This window comes from Canis aureus, chromosome 7, assembly GCF_053574225.1.
Source record: "Canis aureus isolate CA01 chromosome 7, VMU_Caureus_v.1.0, whole genome shotgun sequence".
NCBI lineage: Eukaryota > Metazoa > Chordata > Mammalia > Carnivora > Canidae > Canis > Canis aureus.
The window spans coordinates 15,528,567-15,553,838 of record NC_135617.1 but is presented as its reverse complement, the minus strand read 5'-3'; the positions used below and the strand labels follow the sequence as shown (position 1 = coordinate 15,553,838).

The 25,272-nt window shown below is 39.4% G+C and overlaps 1 pseudogene; it reads left to right on the top strand.

Moving 5' to 3' along the window:
• The first annotated feature begins 15,062 nt into the window (after positions 1 to 15,062).
• LOC144316683 (forkhead box protein H1 pseudogene) lies at positions 15,063 to 15,900 on the top strand (annotated as a pseudogene).
• Positions 15,901 to 25,272: the final 9,372 nt, after the last annotated feature.

The following is a 25,272-nucleotide window of genomic DNA, read 5'->3' as shown; positions in this document are numbered from 1 at the left end:
GTACAAAAAGCATTGTGAAAAAAAAAATAAAAAAAAATAAAAAAAAAAAAAGCATTGTGATTGGCAGTGGGGACAAAACAGAATAGGGAAGATAGAAAACAAATTAGTAGTAAACCAATGTATCACTTAGACCTGTGAAATGCTGCAGTGAAGTAGGACAGAGTGGTCTAATGAGGATTATAGGAAAGAGGGGGATGGATGTCAGATTCGATGAGCAGGAAAGACATCTTGAGGAGGAGACATGTACATGTACGTTGAGACCAGAAGGATGAGAAGAGTTTGCCATGCAAAGAGTCACGTGGAAGAAACAACAAATGCCAAGGTATCGAGGTGACAGTGTGGTTTGGTAAAGAATAAAGAGCCAACCAGTGTAGCTCAAGAGAGCATGGAGCTAAGTGGCAGGAGGTGAAGGAGGCGGTGACTACCTTTGGCCACATCATGGCCAGCTTGAGCATGGCCTTACCAGCCATGACAATCAACTGGAATTTTATTTCAAATGCTTTGAAAAGCCCCCGAAATGTTCAGATATAGAGCTTGAGTGAATAAGTGGATGAGTGAATGAATGATTCCAACTACTTGATCCTCAGGAACAAGAGTTTTTAAAACGGAAGAAATAATATATTGCTTTTAGGTGTTTGTTTTCCTTAAATAAATACTACATTCCTCTCTTGTCATCTCTCCTCTTTCCTTTGGATTATGAGGTTGATATATTTGACTGAATTTGGAACTGCCTCCAAGATATCTCTACACTTGCTTTTTAGAAAGAAAGCAACATTAACTGGAAGCCTTCCCTGACCCCTTCAGGCAGAATCAGGTCTTCTCTGCTCTGTGCTCCTGCACTGCTGAGCACATTCCTCTCTGTAACAGTCACTACTTTGAATTATAAGTATTTTTACAGACTGTGAATGCAATGAACGCATCTCTGAAACTGCACTTCTTGCACGGTGCCCAACACACAGTGGGCCCTCAATAAATGCTTTCTGGATGAGTAAGAAAATGAGAAGGAAGATGTAGGTCTTCTTAAGTAAATGCAGACTCAGAACCAAGTTTCTATGCTAATTAGTACTAAAGAAGATTAATTTACTGTCTTTGTAATCAGCTCCTCTGACCTGATTATGTATTGGAGTCCTGAGGTTCTCTACAAATATTACTATTTATGCAGCATGTAAATTAAGACAACTCTTAGAAAACTGAGAGGTTTGAATTCCCATTCTGTAATACAGGTCTTCTCAATTAATTCAAAGTACTCTTTTGTAAATAATAGCCTGAGAAGCGCCAAGGCTTCCATCAAGCGATTCCTACTCTGTGTCAATGCTAATACTGTCCTGTATTTACTCAGAGTGTGGTCTTTGATCCTCCTGTCCATGGGAAGTGGGCAAGACAAACAGTCTTATCCTTATTTCATCAATGAAAATATAAGCCCCCCAAAAAGAAGATCCATTTAAAGTTACACAGCTTGTATGTGGAGAAGTCAATGATACTAGAATTTGTTTCCTAAGACTCTCCTTTTTCTCCTAGACCACAATCTCTGGATCAGTGGTTCTCAAATTGTGGTTCGAAACTAGCAGCAGCAGCCTCATCTAGACCATGTTTTAATGTAAATCCTCGGACCCCACCCCAAACCACCTGAATCAAACCCCAGGGGGAGCTGGGGAGGTACTGGTTAGAAGGAAGGGGAGAAAGGGAGGGCTGGCCATGTTTTGACAAGCCTCCCAAGCAATGCTAATGCACACTTAAGTTTGAGAAGCACTATTTTAGGTAATTTGTTTAAAAAAGATGATTAATTTAAAAATTGATTTAAGTCATATACAATTTATTTCATGTAGTACAAAATTGCCTAAATTGAAGCAAAAATCTTACCTTAAAATTTGTATATATTCATTACTAACCCATTATTCATTTTTTGTTACATTGTCACATAAATTCTGTTTGTGCAAGGATGTAAAACTTTTGCTTTGCATAATACTATTAAGCATTTTGTTGCAATTTTCCAATTATAGTTAAGCTTGAATGAAGTCACTGTGATGAATTAAAAATTGCACTTAATCTGATCTCATCAACATTAATATCAGCTTTAGTGCATACAGTTTGACCATCAAACTTATAAAAGTAAAAAGATGTAGCGAAACTACATTACAGAGTCCATTTCAGGAAAAGATGTTTATTGGTTCAATAGTGAAATAAACGGAGAAGGATAATGCAGTTTTCCATAAATATGACTACTGAAATCTCTGCTGAAGAAATTCATCCAAAAAAAGAAACTTGGCAGCTTTCCCCTGGAGGAGTCTGCTCAGTCTTCTGAGGGTGACTACGTCCCTGAATGATCCCTGAATTATAGCCTTCAAGCAACTGAGAGCTAATCAAAGGTCTATGAAAGGGTATCAAACAGATTCTACTTGCAGAGATATAAGCAACATGTGCTATTAACATGTACAGCAGAATAAGCCACTGAAATTGTGTAGGAAAATGAGCAAATATTCTTCCAGTGATTTTGTTATCAAATATTCTTAATTTACAGAAAAAATGCTAAAAGGTAGTATGTTAATAAATCCTGATTTTATATTGCCAAAAGAGTAGCTCTCCAGTGTGGTTGCACGGTAGCTGTTAGTGGTCTAGGTTAAAAATTCTTAGTCTTCATTTTGAACCTTTACTACTTTTTAAAAAAAGTGACTCAGGTGAGCTATTCCAAGAGGAAAAGGGACCAGCATGGAACCTAGACACAACTCACACTATTTTGGAACTGATAATCCAATCTAAATATGGGCTTTTCATATTTAGCTACTAAATGGCCTCCTTTTAATCCTCTATCTCTTCTTCTCCTCTCCCCTTAAACATAAGGGATTTCAACAAGCTATTGATACTCCTTGATTAACTTTGGCAGATTGTACAGTATCCAAATTATTTTCATGGCAGCACACTGCATTCTGGGACAGGATATCAGTTCTGTGTCCTAATGACAGTTGGTCCTTTTCCATTCTCAACCTTCACTCTCTTTCCAAGGGGAATTGATCCTAACCATAAGGTGGAAAACTATTTGGGGAAAGTGTCAAAAGAGTCTGAGTACAGATAAGCACAATTTTTAGGTACAATAAAGATAAGAGATTGCCTGAAGCCTCGCTTATTAACACAATAGCTAGGATGAAGTTAGCCATCAGTTAAAGCTTAAATGGATGAGGGTGCCTGGATGGCTCAGTGGGTTAAGCATCTGCCTTCGGCTCTGGTCATGATCCCAGAGCCCCGGGATTGAGTCCCACATGGGGGAGCCTGTTTCTCCCTCTCCCTCTGCCTGACACCACCCCTGCTTGTGCCTTCTCTGTGTGCACTCTCTCTGTCAAATAAATACATAAAATCTTAAAAAAAAAAAACCTTGAATGAGTGAAAATGCTAATAGTTATGTCTTTAATTGATAACATACTCCTGTGTGCCAGGCCCATTTCTAAGCAGTTGACAGATGTTATCTCATTTAACCCTTACAAAATGGTTCCTAAATAGTGACATCATTCCCATTGTATAGCTAGGAATCATTCCCATCATTCTTATTTTACATTCTCATTTTAGGCTGAAACTTGGAAAAAAAAAAAAAAAAAAGTCATGCAATGACAACCATAACCAAACTCCTTGGGAGAAAGTTCAAACCCATGTCTTCCTGACCTCATAGTCTGTGCCCTGTTTACAACACCATAATGAATGAAGAAATAATTGCGTTTTCATTCTGGTTTCCAATAGGAGTTGAGAGCACTGACACTCAAGGGCTCCTTTATCCATAACAGAACGATTTGGAGGAGCTCTTCATTAACAAAATGTCTCTTACAGGGTCTTGGTAAAGGCTATGTTTTTACCAGCACTGAAGTCTCTCTTCTGGGTCAAAGCCTTGCTGTCTAGACACTGCAGTGCAGACTGTTTACTGAGATGGGACCAGAAGAACCAAGGTCTATCTTGGATTAATTGCAATCATCACTAAATTTCCAGAGACAGGAGGAGCTAGGAAAGGAATGTAGAAGGAGTCCTGAGGAAGTTGGCTAGCAGTTCAGGCTGGAAAAAGCAGAAGTCATCATGAAAGCAGAGGATCCCAGAGGGAAAGGAGAATCTAGGAGTAAAGGCTTCAAACTCCAGACTTCACCTACTTTGACATTTTGCTCCAGGTCAGCAAAACTGCTAATATTTGTGCAAGATTAGACTCAAAAATTATCACAATATCTAACTGTGGTACTGAACAACTTTCCTGGTAATCAAAAAGTTTTGAGTGTAAAAGGGCAATAATGCATCAAGAGAATTATGTAAGAGAAGAAAATGAATTCTCTGTTAACATTTTTTGTCTAGATATTTCCTATTTTCCAAATAAAGCCTAATCGAAGCTAATTTTAATCAGGATAACACTGTATTCATTTTGCTCACATTAGCAGGATAAAAGTTCCCAGAGAAGAAAAATGTTCATCCTAAACGAACTGTGGATTTTTTTCAAGTCACAGAATTATTAAATCTCCCTTTGGAACACTATTGTCTTTTAGAAAAAAAAAATCTTTTATGGTACTGAAACAACATGAGTCCAAGAAAAGAGAGTGCCACAATTAATCCATTCCTTTAACAAATGTTTATTGAACACTTTTTATGTGATAGGCACTGAGGGAAATAAAAAGATGAATAAGATCATCTACTCCAACAGTCTATTTGAGGACACACATACATAAACAATTGCAAAACAATTCAACAGGGGCTGTAATAAAGGTTTTATGAGGCCCCACTGGAACGTAGAAAAGGAGTCATGCATTTAGTCTGTCTCAAAGAAAATTTCACCAGAGAAAGGACATTTAAGTTGCTTCTTGAATGGAACAACCCCACATGCAAATTTCCAAAGGCAAGACAATATGTGGCCTGTTTGGGAAACAGTGAAATTCCATATGCACTTGGAAGAAGGGTTTTTAACTCTTCAAAGCACTTAACCTGCATTAACTCATTTAAACCCTCAAAATACCTTTCATAATAACTCAAATTTTACAGATGAGAAAACTTAGATTTAGATAAGTTAAATAATATGTCCAAAGTTTTCATTTGGGCAAAACTAACATACATTTCATTGTTATTAATATAGAAATGGACAAATCACATTGTGCAAATTTAAGGAAAATGTGTTGATTTCATACATTTATGTATTACAATGTGATTACCACCGTAGTGTTAGCTAACACCTCTATCACATCGCATAATTATCATTCCTTGTTTCGTGATGAGAAAAATTAAGATCTAGTCTCGTAGTAACTTTGAGGTTCTTAATGCAAAATTGTTAGCACATACATGTATAAAGCAAATATTAACAGAACTAAAGGGAGGCATAAAGAGCAATACAATAATAGTAGGGTACTTTAGCACCCACTTACATCATTGGATAGATCATCCAGAAAAAAAAATCAACAAGGAAATATCGGCCTTAAATGACACATTAGACCAGATGGACTTAATAGATACAGAACATTCCATCCAAAAGCTGCAGAATACACATTTTTCTTAAGCACACATGTGACATTCTCCAGGATAGATCACATGTTAGACCACAAAATAAGTCTCAATAAATTCAAGAGGGTTGAAATCATCTCAAGCAGTGTTTCCAACCATAATGGTATGAAACTATAAATCAGTCATGAGAAAACTGGAAAAAAAACACAATTATGGGGAGATGAAAAAAACATGCTACTGAACAACAAGTGGCTCAGTGAAGAAATCAAGTGGCAAATCAAAAAATACTTTGAGACAAATAAAAATGGAAATACAACAGTCCAAAATCTTTGGGATGCAGCAAAAGCAGTTCTAAGAGGGAACTTCATAGTGATACAGTCCTTCCTCAAGAAACATGAAAAATCTCAAGTGAACAACTTAACTTTACATCTAAAAGAACTAGGAAAAGAAGAACAAATGAAGTCCAAAGTTAGTAGAAGGAAGGAAATAAAAAGATCAGAGCAGAAATGAATGAAAAAGAGACTAAAAAGAATAAAAAAGATCAATCAAACTAAAAGCTGGTTCTTCAAAAGAATAAACAAAATTGACAAACCTTTGGCTAGACTCACCAAGAAAAAAAAGAGAGAAGGCTCAAATAAATAAAATGAGGAACGAAAGAGAAAAAAGTTACAACTGATACCAGAAAAAAAGATCACAAGAGACTATTGTGAATAATTATACACCAACAAACTGGAAAACATAGAAGAAATGGATAAATTCCTAGAAACATACAATCCTCTAAGACTGAATCATAAAGAAATAGAAAACCTGAGTAGATTGATTACTAATAAGAAGACTGATCAGTAATCAAAAACCTACCCTAATAAACAATAGTCTAGGACCAGACTGCTTCTATTGGTAGAAAAACTTCACCAATTCTAACTATTGGTAGAATAACTTCACTAACTTAGTGAAGTTATTCTACCAAACATTCAAAGATGTAATACCTGTTCTTCTCAAACTCTTCCAAAAAACTGAAGAGGAGGGAACACTTCCAAATTCATTTTTATAAGATCAGCATTTCCCTAATACCAACAAGAAAGAAGAAAAGAAAGAGAAGAAAGAAAGAAAGAAAGAAAGAAAGAAAGAAAGAAAGAAAGAAAGAAAGAAAGAAGAGGGAGGGAGGGAAGGAAGAAGAAAAGAAAAGAAAGAAAAGAAAAAAAGAAAAGAAAAAAGAAAAAGAAAGAAAAAAAGAAAAAAAGAAAAGAAAAGAAAAGAAAGAAAAGAAAAGAAAAAGAAAAGAAAAGAAAAGAAAAGAAAAGAAAAGAAAAGAAAAGAAAAGAAAAAAGAAAAGCAAAGCTCAGGCCAATATGCCTATGAACACAAAGCAAAAATCCTCAAAACAATATTAAGAAGCTAATTATTCAACAATACCATACAACATAATCAACATAATCAAGTAGGATTTATGCCAGGGATACATGTGCAAATTAACTGTTGTGGTATACCACATTGACAAAATGAAAGTTAAAATTTTATATATATAATATCAAATGCATATATATATCCGTAGATGCATAAAAAACATTTGAAATAATTCAACATAATTCATGATAAAAACACTCAACAAATTGAGTATAGAGGAACATAATCAACGTAATAAAGGCCATATACGACAAGCTCACAGCTAACATGATATTCAATGGAACAAAAGATCAGCAACAAAACATGGATGCCCACCCTTGCCACTTTTAGTCAGCATAGTATTGCAAGTCCTAGCCATGTCAATTAAACAAGAAAAAGAAATAAAAGGCATACAAATTGGAAAGGAAAAAATAAAACTATCACTATTTGCAGATGCTATGATACTGTATATAGAAAACTTTAAGGACTCCACCAAAAAACTGCTAGCACTTATAAATGAATTCAGTAAAGCTGCAGGATACAAGTTCAATATAGGGAGATCTTTTGCATTTCTAAACACTAATAACAAACCATCAGAAAGAGAAATTAAGAAAACAACCTCATTCTCAAATGCATCAGAAAGAATAAAATATCTTGGAACAAATTTAACCTAGGAAGTGAAAGACTGACATGCTAAAAACTATAAGACATTGCTGAAAATTATACAAAATTAATGAAAGAAATTGAAGAAGACACAAAAAAATGGAAAGACAGTTTATGCTCATGAATTGAAAAAATTAATATTGTTAAAATGTCCATACTACCCAAAGCAATCTATAGATTCAATGCAATCCCTATCAAAAGTCTAATGGTATTTTTCACGGAACTAAAACAAACAATTATAAAACTTGTTTGGAACCACAAAAGACTCTAAACAGCCAAAGTAATCTCAAGGAAGAAGAATAAAGCTGGAGATATCACGCCCCCTGACCTTAAACTAAACTACAAAGTTTTAGTAATCAAAATGGTATGGTATTGCATTGATAACAGACACACAGATCAATGGAACAGAATAAGGAGCCCAGAAATAAACCTACAAATATATGGTCAATTCATTTATGACAAAGGAGCCAGGAGCATACAATGGGAAAGGACACTCACTTCAATAAATGGTGCTGGAAAAACCAGATAGCCTCAAAAGAATGAAACTAGACCACTATCTTATACCATACACAAAAATTAACTCAAAATGGAGTAAAGACTTGAGTTTAAAATATTATAGTAAGAAACTATAAAATGTCTATGAGAAAACAGACAGTAAATTCCTTGGTATCAGTGTTGGTGTTGAATTTTTCAATCTGACTCCAAAAGCAAAGGCAATGAAAGAAAAAAAAAAAAAGTGGGACAATGTCAAACTAAAAAGCTTTCTACACAGATAACAAAACCATCAACAAAATGAAAAGGCAACCTACTGAATGGGATAAAATACTTGCAAGTCATGTATTCATTAAGGGGTTAATATTCAAAGTATGTCAAGAACTCAAACAACTCAATTGCAAAAAAAAAAAAAAAAAAATCCAATTAAAAAAAAATGGGCAGGGGGTCTAAACAGACATTTTTCCAAAGACGTACAGACAACCAGCAGATACATGAAAAGGTGTTCATCATTAATTATCAGGAAAATGTAAATCAAACCTACAATGATATATCTCACCCATGCTTGGCAGAACAGCTATTATCAAAAAGACAAGAAATAACAAGTGTTAGAGAATATGTGGAGAAAAGGGGATCCTTGCGCACGGTTAGTGGGGATGTAAATTGGGGTAGCCACTATGGAAAACAATATGGAGTTTCCTCAAAAAATTACAAGCAGATCAACCATATGATCCAGCTATTCCACTTCTGGGTATTTATCTGAAGAAAACAAAAACACTAACCCAAAGCAGCACTGTGTTCATTGCAATATTATTTACAATAGCCAAGATATGGAAGTAACTTAAGTGCCCATCAATGGATGAATTGATAAAGGAGACATAGTATATATATTTATACAATGAAATACTACTCAGTCATGAAAAGAGAAGCAAATCTTGCCATTTGCAACAACATGGATAGATCTTGAGGGTTTAATGCTGAGTGAAATAACTCAGAGAAAGTCAAATACCTTAATATTTAACATATATGTAGAATTTTTAAAAATGAGACACATAAATAAACATGACAAAAATTGTAGATACAGAGAAGAGATTGGTGGTTATCAGAGGGGAAGGGGTTTAGATGGTAGGTAAAAGGGAGTCAATTATATGGTGTTGAATGATAACTAAACTTCTTGGGATGATCACTTCATAGTGTGTGTAAATATCAAATTATCGTGTTGCACATCTGAAACTAATGCTAAATACTAATTTGACCTCAATTTTTAAAAGTAATAATAATAATAGAGAATTCTTGTCTCTAATCACTATGCTATAGCACAGGTCATGACCATTGCATAGCATCCCATGAGGGTGGAAGGACAAGTTGTGAAGGACTTTGTAGAACCTGCAATAGTTTGAACTTGATAGAGTACGATCATCAGAGTTTTCAAGGCAGAGAAATAACACAATCAGATTTTGATTATGGAAATGTTACCCTAGTGTCAGCATAAAAAACAGATTAGATACCAAGCAAACTGGAGGCAACTAGGTCTGTTAAGATTCTGTTGCAAAACCGGAGGCAAGAGATGGTAAGGATTTTAGTCATTAGGATAGTAGGTCTATACAGGAAGAAATAGAACAAAAAGATATTTAGCGGCAGCATTAACAGAGTTTGGTGACCCTGAGGCCCCAAGGTAGAGAGTGAGATGGAGATCAGAGTGCAGGAAGATATAATTTCTAGCCTGAGCCACAGGGAAGATGGTGATCCCTTGGTCAAGCACTAACCAAGAAGGAAATGTGAGAAAAAAAATTTGATTTAGGATGTTAGTAAGTTCACTTTTGAGTCTGAGTTACTCCTAGAAAAACAGCTCAGGTGTTGAGGAGAGAATGAATATATAAATTTGCTTCTCATTGTCATACGCACAGATGAAGTTGGCTTCGTCTGTGAAAAGTGAAGGAAAATGAAAAGGAAGTGAGTGAATCTAGCAGTGATGCTAAATTTCATGCCTGGGGGAAGAAGAGATCACCCAAGATGTAACCCGCGGCTATAAGAACTGACAGGAGGAAAAGAAGTACACAAAGAAGGGAAGAAGGAAAAGAAAAGGGGAATAAATGAGGAAATGTTAAGCAAAATAAAGGATCTGATCATTTTAAATTTCCAAAATGTAATCTTATTCTTGATGGAGATTTGGATTAAAAATTCCTCATATTTTATTTTCCCTGCCATTAATTTGAGTATTTTTATAGCTGAATAGTAACTACATTATTTGCAAATAATCAACAAGGAGATCATCTAAGCAACAAATTCTCCACCAAAGTCAGTGATTTCTTAAACTTACAAACTTCAGGAAAAAACCAAAAGTACTAAAAAAGAAAACCTCTCAAAAAACACTTTTACGTGGAAAAGGTTTTGACATTTTCCACACTTGTTTTTCTGTGAGAACAAGTTCAGATCGTTTAACAAATAGGTAAATATTTTTTATGATGATTGTACCAGTTAAGCAGACATTAACACAATTTTCAGCTTGCAACTTGTCTCCAAGAATTAAAAGAGAGATGAATATTTGCAGTAGTGATACATCACGGATAATCATTTAAAGTCATATTTTTCTAAGATAGAATGTTGGAATTTTTTTTAGAGATACTTATTCAAAAACATGAATGTGAGTCTATGTGTATGAGAAATTTTTACACAGTGTAACACTATCAAGATAAGAAGGACTTGGAGCACCTGGGTAGGCTCAGTAGGTTGAGCTCTGTCTCTTGATCTCAGCTCAGGTCTTGATCTTAGGATCCTGAGGTTAAGCCTCACATTGAGTTCCATACTGGAGGTGGAGCCTACTTTAAAAAAAAAAAGTAGGACTCATATTTAGTATCTAAGCATTTGCCTTCTGGATAAGAGTACTTGAGTCCAGAAACAACTAGAGCAGGTGACAGCTATAAGTCTCACAGCCAGCACCAGCTAATTTGATCCCAAATGCATAACAGTGGTTTAAAAGGGAGAACCATGACCCATGAATGACAGCTTCTTTGGTTATCTTACTTCTATCTCTAGTTATTTGTTCTTCCACTAGTTAGATTTCAATGAAAATTAAAATTATAGGCAATACAAATATTATAAGAGATACTATTTTGCACTTGTTTGAATAGGGTAATAAAAATTAAGAAGCATATATTATCCACATGTGGATACAAATGTCCCTCACAGGGCAGCCCGGGTGGCTCAGCAGTTTAGCGCCGCCTTCAGCCCAGGGCCTGATCCTGGAGACCTGGGATGGAGTCCCACGTTGGGTTCCCTGTGTGGAGCCCGCTTCTCCCTCTGCCTGTGTTTCTGCCTCTCTCTCTCTCTGTGTGTCTCATGAATAAATAAATAAAATATTTTTAAAAAATGTCCCTCACATTATGTATTCAACATATTCCTTCAACGTGTTTTGTAAATAAATTATGGTAAATGAGCTAATATTTTAAGTGCATGCTATCTAAAGGAATACTGTTTCTATACAGTATAGAATTCTCTAAAAAATAATCATTTCTTAGGTTTGCTCGTGGATGTATATATTAATCGCTTCATAGGTGAATCAATCCTCAGTTTATATTTTTAGCTAACTTAAATTTTCAAACATTTTCTTAGAGTACAAGTGTAGCCACACTGCCTATACCATCAAATCAAACCAGTAAATAGTTTTTGAAGCCACAGCAGGATGTAATGACTCCTGTAACATGATCTGATTAAAGGACCACAGGCTGCTATGTGGAGAACAGCATGCAGAGGAATCAAAGGAAAGCCCAGTTAGGTCGCCTTTGCGCTGGTCTGGAAAAGATGATGATGGCCCAAACTGGGAAATTAAGAAAATCGGATAGACTAGACGTACTTTTTGTAGCCAACTGGACATGTTAATGGATTGGGTGTTGGAAAGCAAAGCATTGAGTGGAGAACAACCATGAGTAGAGGGCTGCTTCCTGAGATGTGGAAAACTGGATCCCAGCAGATCTAGGGCAAAGGTTCTTTACTGGCCATAAGTTTGAGACACTTACCAGATATGCAAGTGGATGTTGATTCTGCCCCATGTTAAGCACTGATGACAATGTGTACCTTGGAAGGTACCTTGGAAGGTTGCATAAAGTACCAATAATGTGTTGTAATCACCTAGCAGACTGACCAATCCACAATGGGTGCTTAATAGCGGTAACTATTTTTACTAGAACTGGAAATGCACCAAAAGGAAGTAATGTTATTGGAACTAGAAGTTGAGAACATCAGCCATTGATTTAAATTTTGGAATCATCTGCACGGCTTAACTTCAAGGCAACAGACCAGTTTGAGCACCTACCGTGACCAAGGTATCCTGCCACGTATGAAGAATGGATACATAAGAATGACAAAGAGAAAGAGTTCCCCCTTTCATGAAGCTCAGCACAAATTGTGGAAAAGAATGGAATGCTCCAAGGTCAGACATTAAATGAGACAAAGAGCCTTCGATTTGATGACTCCTTTGTCAAACGTGTAAGAAGGAAGGAGAGCCAACAGAGGAAGCTACGAAGGACAAGGCCCAAGAGAGCCAGGATGACATGGTCTTGACAAGCTCAGGCTCCTTGCCACTGCCGCAGGGGTATGTTTCAACAATGTAGAGTTGATAGCATTACCTAGGAAGAAATCTCAAGGTGAAGCACAGCTAAGAAAATGCCAGAAGACCACAGGTGACTTCTGTTATTTGTATGTACAGTGAGAAGACCAGAAGCTAGATTGCCAAAGACTAATGAGAAAGCAGTTAGGAAGCAAGGTCCTCTGGGATGGAGGATACATCATAGTAGAAGATTGGCAGGGTAAAAAAGAAGAAAGGAAACGAGCACTGCTCACATAGCAGAGCCTAGGATTTAAGACTGCTGGCCATTGAGGACACAGATGAAAGATTTTCACCCCACTCTCCAAAGAGATAAAGTAAAAATTGAACAAAAGTCTGGCCCCAAAGCAACCAGAAGAATGAGCAACTGTTATCGTACATCTTTCCCAATGCTTCATTTTGTTTGCACAGGTGAGATAGTCTATATATAGATAGATGGGGGGAAGGCAGAGAGGGAGTGGAAGAGGGAGACACACGTGGACATATAGACATATGCACACACACACACACACACACACACACACACTGAAGGACTCTGTGTATCAATTCTTTTCATCATATGAGAAAACTGGACCAGTGCAGCATAAATCCATGGTTAGGGTTTCAAAAATAGCACTATATTTTATGTTCTCATACTTGAGTTTTTCTTCTTTTTTTTTAAGATTTTATTTATTCATTCATGAGAGACACGCAGAGAAAGAGAGAGAGGCAGAGACACAGGCAGACGGAGAAGCAGGCTCCATGCAGGAAGCCCAATGTGGGACTCGATCCCGGAACTCCAGGATCATGCTCCGAGCCAAAGGCAGATAGATGCTCAACCGCTGAGCCACCCAGGCATCCTTACTTGAGTTTTCCTTTCCTACTAATATATCATAATTTTTTTATTGTGAATTTAAGAGAGCCTTGGAATGCTGGTTCTCTATCCTGGTTTTAGTATTAACAGATATATGTCTCTGGCAAATAACTAGGCCTTTCTAGGCTTCTATTTTGCTACTTATAAAAGATGGTTAAAAATCTCCTTCTCAAAAAAAAAAAAAAATCTCCTTCTCCTTGGGAAAAAAAAAAAAAAAAAGGATGTAACCACCTCCGCTTCAGACCATGCTGTGTAGATGGAGGACGATTTCAAACCTTTAAAAAATTAAGGAAAACTCTAATTTGAAAATTCAGTGAGCCTGATAATGCCAGGTTTTAGAGATGGATATAAAGGCAGACCTGGCCAGTGTGATAGCCAAATTCACTGCTGGTGGTGCTGGGTGAGAGCACTGTAAGAACAGACAGAAAAAAAAGATGAGACAACACACAAGTCAATGTATAGAAGGGCACACAGGTGTCACAAACTCTAGATTGATGTTTATATTATTCCAATGGGGAGCGTGTTCAACTAATCAAGTCATGGTCTCAATTTAACATGCACAACTGGTTCATAAAGGTGTGTAAAGCTATGGGGCCACTTTCAGCTAAAGATATACCTCTAGATACACATGGAGAGATGACTGATAGATAAGATCCCCATTATTTTTAATGGCGACATTAAATATGATGACAAATAAGTAGTCAGTTGGGTGCTTACTCTGTGCCAGGTGTTGTCCAAATACTTCATGTGTATTAATTCAGCGCTCACAACAACCATATCAGGTGAGCACTATTACAATCCTTATCATATAGATAAGAAAGCTAAATACAGAGAGTTAAGTAACTTACTTTTTTAAAGATTTTATTTATTAAAAAAAAAGATTTTATTTATTTGTTTGAGAGAGCAAGAAACTGGGATTCTTGGAGGAGGGAACGGCAGAGGGAGAGGGAGAAGCAGACTCTCCGCTGAGCAGGGAGCCCAATGTGGGGCTCGATCCCAGGACCCCGGATCACGACCTGAGCCAAAGGCAAATGTTTAACCAACTGAGCCACCCAGGCACCCAAGGAGTTAAATAACTTATCCAAGATTATACAGCAAGTAATCGGCAGCCTCAGAATTTGAACCCAGGAAGTTTGGGTCCTGTTCATTTACCTTACCGTCACTCTACACTCTCTGCTACAAATAATGATTTAACACATAGTACATTCTAAGCATTGTCCTAAGTACTGAGAACACAGGGAGGAACAAGGCAGACAGAGTCCTGATGGGTTCCATGAAATTGTGGGAGATAGAAATAAATAAGCAATTTAAAGACCATATTCTAAAGTATTAGCCTAGAGGAAGTGTAGTGTGCACAAGTCAGATATTTTTGGAGGGAGAGGGAATCTCAGAGAAGAATTCCTTGAAGCAGTAAACAAAAACTGGAAAGATGAGTAGGAGGTCATCAGAAGAAATAGAGCTGGAGGTGAGAGGGGAAAGATGAGAGGGAAAGAGAGAGAATTCCCAAAGGGAAATGCTCACGGAGCATTTGCAGAACTGAAAAGCTCTTGGGGAGGCCTCAGGCAGCCAGCTCTGCCTCCCCATGGGGGCCCTGCCCACCTTGCTTGCCTGCCCTGCATGGGGCCCTGCAGCACCCCACGCCTAGAGCCTGCAGGTCAGAGACGTCCTCCCAGCCTCCGGAGAGTAGGAGGGAGATACCTGCGGCATGCCAAGCCACCCTACACCTCCTTGGCCAGGACTGCCTTGGTGATCCAGGCCGCACCCTCCTAAGGCCTGAACCTGACCCAGGTCACCCGTCGGGTCCAGGCTCCGGCCCCCATCCTCAGGGATGGCTAAGGGGCCGGAAGGATTCCAGCAGCCACAACCTCTCCCCCAGCCTATGTAAGGCGCCTGAAGAGCCTGCGAAGCCCAAGGCCAAGGGCACCTTCTGGGCAGTAGATGTGAGCCTGATTCTGGGCTAAGCGCCGGGGCTGCAGGACACCGCCCTGTGCCGGTGCTAGCAGAGCAGGGGCATGTGGGGAGCCTTTGCCAAGGACTGGCCATCCCTAAGGGGCACATGGCTGGCCCCATCAGCAGCCCAGTCCATAGCTGTGGCCCAGTGAGGGCCTCAGCATAAAGTCTCTGCTGGGGGACCCCAGGGAGGGAGCATCACAGAACACCCCAGGTGAGCAGCTCTGGGCACAGTAGGGAGGAGGTGGCCTGCTCCAGCTCTGTCCCCTGACAGGACTTCATGGGTCCTCTGTCCCCTCCCTGGCATCAGGAGAGCAGCAGGGGAGACTTCCCAGGGGGGAACCAGCAGGCCCTCACCCCTGTCCCCTGAGGACAGACTCTACTACTCTGTTTACTGCAGGATACCCCAGGCCCTGGGGGACTGTCCAGTGGGAGTCACAGGGCCTCACCTTGGGGGCAGCTGCCCACCTACACTCCCAGTGTGGTAATCCTTGACTCCAGTTAGACGCCACTCTGGCCCTGATGGCCACTCATGCTTCCCTTACCCCCAGAGGCAAGACTAGAAAGAGCAGGGCTTTGCTTGGAGTAGCCCCTTCCTGATGCCACCTGCCGCAGCCCTTCCTGTCCATCTATCCTTCTTTCCATCCATCACCGTGTGGCACTTCCCCTCCCTGGCTCCAAGCTGCAGGAGGGAGATCCTAAGGGTAGCACCAACCTGAAACCCTGGCCTCCCTCATCTGCCTGGGAATGAGGTAGCACCTTTTGGGGGAAAGGAAACCAAGACCCTGCTTGGTTTTGGTCATGATAGTGGAGAGGTTAACAGTAAAAGAGTTGAAAATAATTTTAAAAAACAAAACGAAAAGGCACTTCTGGGGGTAGCCGGAGTGGCTCAGTGGTTTAGCGCCGCCTTCAGCCCGGGGCGTGATCCTGGAAACCTGGGATCGAGTCCCGCATCAGGCTCCCTGCATGGAGCCTGCTTCTCCCTCTGCCTGTGTCTCTGCCTACCACCACCCACCCCCCGTGTGTCTCTCATGAATAAATAAATAAAACATTTTTTTTTAAAAAAAGGCACTTCTGAAAAAAAAAAAAAAGGCACTTCTGGAGTTGGAGGAAAGAGAGGCAAGAGGCAGGAGGCAAAATTGGAGCTATGGACAGGAGCCAGATCACAGAGACTCCCCATCTTTAAAACTTTGGATTCTGTCTTTAACAATTAGGAGCCATTAAATGGTATTAGAAGCAAAGTTTCCTGATCATATTTGAAATGTATAAAGAACATTATACCTGCTGGGTGGAGCCTGACTAGCAGGAAGACAAGAATGAGGACAATGAAGCCAGTTAGCCAGCACAGCTATGTGGCTGAAAGGTAATAGCCTGATCCAAGGGCGTGGTGGTGGGCAAAATGAGAATAGGACAAATTTAGGGAAGAAACACAGAACCTGGGGTGGGGGGGAGGGAGAGTGGGAAAAGAACTGTCAAGGTTGATGGCTGAATTTCTGGTTTGTCGAGTGGTCTTCTTCTAGTAAGGCATGGCAGCCTGGTGTAGGACTGGAGGAGGCAAAGCGCTAGACTGCACCAGGACTGAGCTCTGCAGGTGTGGGGGGCAATGGGGCAAAGAATAAAGGTAAGGGAATAATGAAAGGGATGGAGTACAAAATCTAAGTTAAATAGGGAAGAAAAGAGAGAGAAGTTAGAACGCAGGGGTTCAAGGAACTGGAGGTGCTCACCTGGCTGCAGAAGAAATGCAGTGAGTGAGAAAGGAAAAAATGATGGCTTACGTAAGATCCGAAAATAGGATGTTGAAATATCAGAGCTGAAGCGGTTCCGTGGGACAAAACAAAATCTAAAGTAAGGCCAAAGGAGCAACAAGACTATGGAAACACCAGAGGACTAAATAGAGAATAGTGGCTAACAAAGAATGGAAAGAAATATCAGAGAGGTGGGGTATCACCTTGGAGTCAATGGGGGGTTGGATCAGAGAGGGGGCACAGGTGAAAGGGGAAGAGAGTACTGAAGACAAACAATGGACACATCTACCCTCCCTCCCTGCCCTGTTTCCAGTAGAAATCATTTATTTTCCACAGTGAGAACAGGGATGTGAGGCTTGGCGAGTTTGACTACTCCCAACAATGGCACAAAGGGTGACGGCAGCCTGGTCTCAAAGGACCCAGCAGCTGTAGCCTGTTGTCATGAAACCTAAGTGACCCTTATCCGGACTGTAGGTCTGTCAAATGTGTGCTGTGTGGGGAGTGCACACATAGGGAGGGGCGGGGCCTGATGTTTCCTCGCATAAATCACTAAGGTCTTTATCCAATTATTTATTCAAAAATTATTTACTGAGTGCCAGCTATGTGCCAGGCATACGGTATTAAGCAGGACAGATGTCCTACCCGGCAAGGAGCTCAGACCTTGTCACCAAGGGTTCTTAAAACCACAGTTCCAGCCTGAAGGGTAGAGAATCAGGCCTGTGCAAGCCTAAAAAAGAGACTACACTGGCAAACTAACTGGAGGAGTAATAAATAAAACTAATGTGTGAGGATTTTTTTTAAGAGGTAAACAAATTAGGGATGCCTGGGTGGCTCAGCGGTTTAGCACCTGCCTTCGACTCAGGGCGTGATCCTGGAGTCCCGGGATCGAGTCCTGCGTCGGGCTCCCTGCATGGAGCCTGCTTCTCTCTCTCTGCCTGTGTCTCTGCCTCTCTCTCTCTCTCTCTCTGTGTGTCTCTCATGAATAAATAAATAAAATCTTTAGATTTTATTAGCTAAACTGCCGAGCCACCAGGGCATGCCCCATAAATAAAATCTTAAAAACAAAAAGTAAACAAATTATTCTAGTTCTCACTATTATTTTCTTCCACTAATACCTTAAAGGAGAAAATGTAAGTTGGACAGCATAAATATATAAAATAGTATGCATGTAGGGGAGGACTTTTCTGCTTTTCTAAAGATTCAAGACTCATTTTTTTTTGAATGAGGCATAATTGACATATAACATTATATTAGTTTCAGGTGTCCGACCTCATGATTTGATATTTACATATAATGTAGTTGGCTAGCACACTAAGTCTAGATACCATCTGTGATAGATGAATGGATAAAGAATATGTAATGTATATAGTAAATACATATTACTATATATTATATAATTTAATAGTATAATTATTATAATTTATAATAAATTAAGTTTATTATTATATTATACATATGTATATACAATGGAATACTACTCAGCCATATAAAAAACAAAATCTTAACCATTTGCAATGTGGATGAAACTTGAGTGTATTATACTAAATGATACAGACAGAGAAAGACAAATGCCATATGATTTCACTTAGGTGTGCAATCTAAAAAACAAATGCACAAACAAAAGAAAACAAAGCAAACCTCATAGAGACAGAGAACAGAATGGTGATTGTGAAGACTCAGTTTTGAATCCTAAAAACAATTAAGCATCTGAGGAAAAATCATAATGCTCTATACATAAGTATATAAGTAAATAAGTCATCATTTATAAGATATAAAAATCCCTACAAATTTAGATGTGAGATTGTGTTTAACTCCTCCCAAACAAGTTGGTGGAGCCCAACCTGCAATTTTTACAAAAGAAACTATTTTCTCCCTTATTCTGTATTTTCCAAAAAATACCTTGCAAATTATTTACTAGGAGAGTGATCCAGATTTCTCTTCTCCATTGATGATAGATTTTATTTTAGTAAATTCATAAACATACAACTCATTAAAATCTTCAGTCTCAGCAAAGCCTCCAGAACATCAAGATCAGTTTAATGCTAAATAGATCACAAAAGAAAGTAATGTTTTGGGATCCCTCAGTGGTTTAGCGCCTGCCTTTGGCCCAGGGCGTGATCCTGGAGACCCGGGATCGAGTCCCACATCAGGCAACCTGCATGGAGCCTGCTTCTCCCTCTGCCTGTGTCTCTGCCTCTCTCTCTCTCTCTCTCTTTCTCTCTCTCTGTGTCTCTCATGAATAAATAAATAAATAATCTTTAAAAAAATTCTAAAAAAAAAAGAAAGTAATGTTTTGTTTTGTTTTGTTTTGTTTACAGCACAGTTCTAGTCCTGGGCTTAAAGGTGTAAGGAAGGATGTGATGTTTCCTCTGCTTACCTGCTTATCATTCTATTTATCAAACCCAATTTGAAGATATTATTTTAGATCAAGTGAACATCTTGTTTAGCAGCCTAAGTCTGGTCTACAACTTACTGAATGAAATATGTGGTATCTGTGTTCTTCATGGACATAATGGTAAGGAAGAACCTGAGATAATATAGATAAATGATAGATAGATGATAGATAGATGATAGATAGATAGATAGATAGACCATGGGTATACATATACATCTCAAATATAACACAATTTTTTTCCATGATTGCAACAATTCAATGACCTCTCCATTAGCCCGGCTCAAATATCAAATCTCTAGGTAGTTCTAAGTGAACTTGAACTTGATTGTTTCTTAGTTCTGCCTCAGAACCCCATGTTCCCGGGCATGCAATTTCCACAGCAGCGGAAATGTGGATGTTGTGGGTCAGTGAGCATTCCTTTCCAGGGTGCTTCTCAGATGAAGCCCCACGATTAACACAGTGCCCTTAATGATGGGCGGGGGACTAAGCATTCCAAGATTGGCCTGGATTCTTGCCAGAAGGGAGAGAAAGGGGTCTTTGTATGTGGACATCTGAAGGGCGGGCATAAACATGTTAGTTGATACTTAACACCCAAAACCGGTGCCAAAACCGTTAGCTCCCCTCAATAGCCTACTCTGGTTTCAACTGTCCGCGACAATGGAGCAGCCACCTCAATATACAAAACTTGCTCTTTAAACATCCTCCAAGGAATTCCCAAAATAGCAGCTGTTGGAAGAAAACAGACTCTAATTCACTGACATATGCGGACCTTTCCATGTTTTTTTTTCTGGAGACGAGTTTCCAGATTTGTGGTGTGTACCTACGTGACCGTCTTCGCCTCTTGTAAAGATGACCTTGAGGATGACCTGGTGCAAGTCCTCCCGGCGCTTCGGGAAGCAGGACTCACGCTCAGCTGAAGCAGCGCCGGGGCAGGGGCCCAGCTCCCATGTGCTGAAGTCTGCATGCGTCCTTTGCCCTGGTTCTCCTGCCCTGCTGTCCTCGTCCCCTTTCTTCTTCGGGATGTTAAGAGACTCGGAGGGGCCTGCAGCAACACCCCCCGGAGGTGGCTGACCCCATGGGCACCACCCCCTCGGGGGCCCCCGTGGGAGCTCCTGGGTCCCCCCCGACCCCCGACAGGCGGGATCTAATCAAACACCCTCTGTAACTCTGGTGGGTAGGGACGCCTGGGTGGCCCAGCGGTTGAGCATCTGCTTTCGGCCCAGGGTGTGACCCCGGAGTCCCAGGATCGAGTCCCCGCATCGGGCTCCGTGCGTGGGGCCTGCTTCTCCCTCTGCCTGTGTCTCTGCCTCTCTCTCTCTCTGTGTGTGTGTCACAGGAATAAATAAATAAAATCTTTAAAAAAAAAAAAAAAAAAAGCTTTGGTGGGCGCCTTGTAGTTCTGGCAGACAGTGATCTGTGTTTCGTGAATTCCACGCGGAAGGTAAGCCACCGCCTGTCCCTAGAGAGCCACTGGCCGGTCAGGTTTCTGCGGAGGCAGCAGCTCCAGAAACTTTGGCTTCAGCTGCTCCAGATAAGAGAATAAAGTGATATGCTTGCGAATCAAAGCGCTTTGATGTCCTTCTCGCCATACTTACCCATGCAAAATAGTTAACTCCATGGTAAGAGGTCATGGGGTGATCTCATATAGATTTATGACCATCTTATATAGGGCGAATGGCTAGTACCTTTTCAGAACTAGGGGGCGACTCTGAAATGTCAGTTTTCAACAAGCAGCTCAACAGAAAAGTGTGGTCACTACAGGACATTGGCCCTGTGGATGTTTATTTAGGAAGGCAACATCCTGGGGCACCTGGGTGGCTCAGCGGTTGAGTGTCTGCCTTCAGCTCAGGGGGTGATCCCAGGGCCCTGGGATCAAGTCCCACATCAGGCCCCTTGCATGGAGCCTGCTTCTTCCTCTGTCTGTGTCTCTGCCTCTCTCTGTGTGTCTCTCATGAATAAATAAATAAAATCTTTAATAAAAATCATGATAGTCCAGAGTAATGAGTTAAGTTTCACAAAGTACTAATAGCCGTGCTATATGTTATCATTTATACATTTAAAGACTATTGTATGCATTCTTAAAGAGATATAATTTGATAAATGTATCAGATAGTTTCACATTTAATGGTGTTTTATAGTTGTCCTCATTAAATGGCTTCCTCATTAGGAATAATTCTTTATTTAGAGCTGCTTTAGGGATGTTGCCTTCCTTTTTTTTTTTTTTTTTTTTTTTTTTTTAAGATTTTATGACATTGTTTCTCCGAAATACAAACATAACACAGGATCAGCCCTGGACTGAAGGTGGGGCCAAACTGTTGAGCCACCTGGGCTGCCCTCTTTCATAATTTTTAATCATCAAACACTCTAATATATTTTAGAGGGTGATAATGTTTAGAAATTTTATTTAATAATCTATTTATCTGGGGTAGGATTACAGTGACACAGTGAGAAGAGACGCACTTTTGATATAACTAAAAATTCTAGTAAAGGCAAAAGTAGACATTGCAAACTTAACAAGCCTTTTGTGTGACCTAGTTACATTAGGAATATATTAGTAAGGTTACATATTGTAGGCTTTATGTTTCATTAGAAAGGTCATCACCAATTTGGGTTGAAACGTTAAAGAAAGAAGACCACATTAGCAGAGTGCTCTTCAAGGGGCTGAAGAATGAATGTACTTCACTTCATTAGAATTACCTCACTGTAACTAGATATTCTGATTTTACAGTAGGAAGAGACAATAAGAGGGCTCAGAAATCCAAGATTTCGTATTCCTCTCGTTCGAAATGGATAGGTAAAATTGCACCGTGACATTGTTTCTCCGAAATACAAACATAACACAGAAAAGCAGCCCCCCTGTTTGTTCTGATTTTAATCAAAGACATCAATCATAGAAGACCTTTCTTTCCAGAGTGTAGTGTTCTTTAATATTTACACCACTATATTAAGAAATCTTGTGCTATTTTAAACCATCACAACTTCTAATCCCGGAGTTATTATTGAAACAAATGCATTACCAGGTTTCTACGTATAATTCTTAGAAGTTTTATGGATTTAACAAAGACATAAGCCTCAATAGTCTTCAATAGGTGTTACTTATAAGTATGCCGAGAAGAAATTTTAGATATTTTGCTTCATCTCTAATGACAAGAAGTCTTAAACATATATAATGACGAATCTTGGCAAGCATTTTTTTAGAACCTTTAATTTCTATAAAAGAATAATAAACTACCCTGTCATTTAATTTCCAGATTACACAGGTTGACCCTTGTGTTTGGCTCTTGTCCAATTGCAAAGAACAAAATATGCAGAGTACCTTGTTTAATGGCCTTCATTGTAAGTACAGATACCCAAGTGACTAAGGAAGCAGGAAAAATTTCCCCAAGTAAGACTTTCGAAGAAGCTGAACAGCACTTGTGATTCCACTGCAGAGCCAGAAGCTCAACAGCAGCTTCAGGAGTCTGCCACTTGTGTGCCTCGGTTTCCCCCTCCTCCTCTCTCTAGCTCAGGGCTTGTGCTTTTCTCCATTCAGGGCATGTCTTCACTTCCCCCGAGCCACTCTATAGGTCTCTATCTCCTTTTGTTCATTTTAAAGTCACGTTCCCTAGGAGCAAAGATGCCATTGCCATAACCAGTCCTTATCCAGATTAGGACACCAGAGTGGGAGGAGATATCTTCCCAGGCCACTCAGATGCTGACCTGGGTCTCAGCACTGATTGCAGGCCCAACTCTGGCTCTGGCTGGAATAGCAAGGTCACAAAATGGAGGTAGAAAATGTTCATAGAAGGAACCATTTGCTCATAAAGGGACTGTGGGTATGTGGTGTGCACCCATAGCACCATAAGCCCTCATAACCTCAGTGCACGACACACAGTACCTCACCAGAGGTCCAGCCTCAAACCACCTTTCATTCATGGGAGAAGAACTTGAAGATCTTGCCATGATCCATTCCTCTGGAGGGACCAAGGGACCAATGTCAAAAACTCTCATTACCACCATATTGTCAAGACTCCTACAGAGGTGCTTATACTAAACTATTCTTTCATCATCTGCCCTTAGCTTTCATTTAAATTAATAGGAAGGAAAAAAGCTTGGTTTCTGGGAACGCTTCATTGTATTGGCAATAGGAACATTGTTGAGCTCGCTCTTCAGGGCCTCCTCCTATGCAGCTCTATGGGAGAAGTGTCCTTTAGGGCTACAGAACACAGGTATTTCACCTGGCTTCTATTTTGTTTCTGATCTTGCCACTTGGTCTACTTCCAATTTTCCTTAATCTTATTTTTTTAATTTTGTATTTTGCTTTTTTTAATAAATGAATTCAAATCCCTTGAGGAAACAGAGTATAATGAATGTCTTGAAAAATTTATATGACAAACAGAACATAATGTTTGATGCTATCATGCTGAATTTCTGAGATAGTCACCAAGGTCTGCTGAAATCTACCTGTTCCACTGAACTAAGAATTTAATTCAAAACCACTGCAGAGGGCAGCCCGGGTGGCTCAGCGGCTTAGCGCAGCCTTCAGCCCAGGGCGTGATCCTGGAGACCTAGGATTGAGTCCCACGTTGGGCTCCCTGCATGGAGCCTGCTTCTCCCTCTGCCTGTGTCTCTGCCTCTCTCTCTGTGCATCTCTCTGTGCCTCTCATGGATAAATAAATAAAATCTTAAAAAAAAAAAAACTGCAGAGACGATCTCACCCAGAAAAGCTATCCTAAATCCAAATAAATGTTACAAATAATTTTCTCTGTGAAAAATATCGCAAGTATTCAACTTCTATGTACTTCCAAATACCAATTTATATTATCCAGATTAGTACCTAGTCCGATAACATTTATAAGTCTACACCCTTTCTAGTGACATTTTTGTAAGGACAATACTGTAGAGACATAAAAGCCAAATTAAAACTGGCCACACAGTGGTGATATAAAAAGAAATATACGAATTGTTATTTTGCCGATAAAAGGGAAGGGGGAAAGAATCAACATGATTAGGTGACTTCTTTGTTAAAAAAAGAAATAAAGAGAAAAAGCTTCAAGTGCCTCAAAACTCTGTTTCTGTTATTGATTCTATAACCCAGTAAGATAGAGTGAATAAATAATTTCTGGTTCCAGTAGAAGAAGGAGATATAAAAAAGAAGAAGAAGAAGAAGAAGAAGAAGAAGAAGAAGAAGGAGATATAGTGACAAATGGTTGTTACAGAATCTGCTTCTGCTGAATAATGGTTTGTCCACTAGTGCATCATGCTTTTCTATTTAACCCAAAACCTCCATTGGTCTCCGCAGCAGGCTTTAGGTAACCAAGTAGTGGGCATTCAAAAATAATCCTTAATTCAAGAAAAAGGTCTTCGTCAAATACATAAGCCTAATACCAAAAACTTTCTCAGTTTGAGCAAAGCAACTATTTTTATGCCATCTTTTCCAAAAGATGTTCCTTTCTATCTTACACACACACATACACTCTTGTATTCTTGCACCAGACAAGCTAAGATAATTTGCTACATCCTCAGATCCAGGTGATGCTTTGCCTCACAAAATCAAACAGGAATACTAGTAAAAAAAAAAAAAAAAAATACAGAGAGATTTTCTTTCAAGGCAGAAAAATTTTCTAAGTGATAAAAGAGACTCGTAAGTTTCATATCTCTCTCTAATGAAGATGAAAATCATGTTAAACACCAAATACACTTGTCTAATTACATCAGGAAATACTGTTCTGTATTTGCTAATGAAATGTGATGCTAC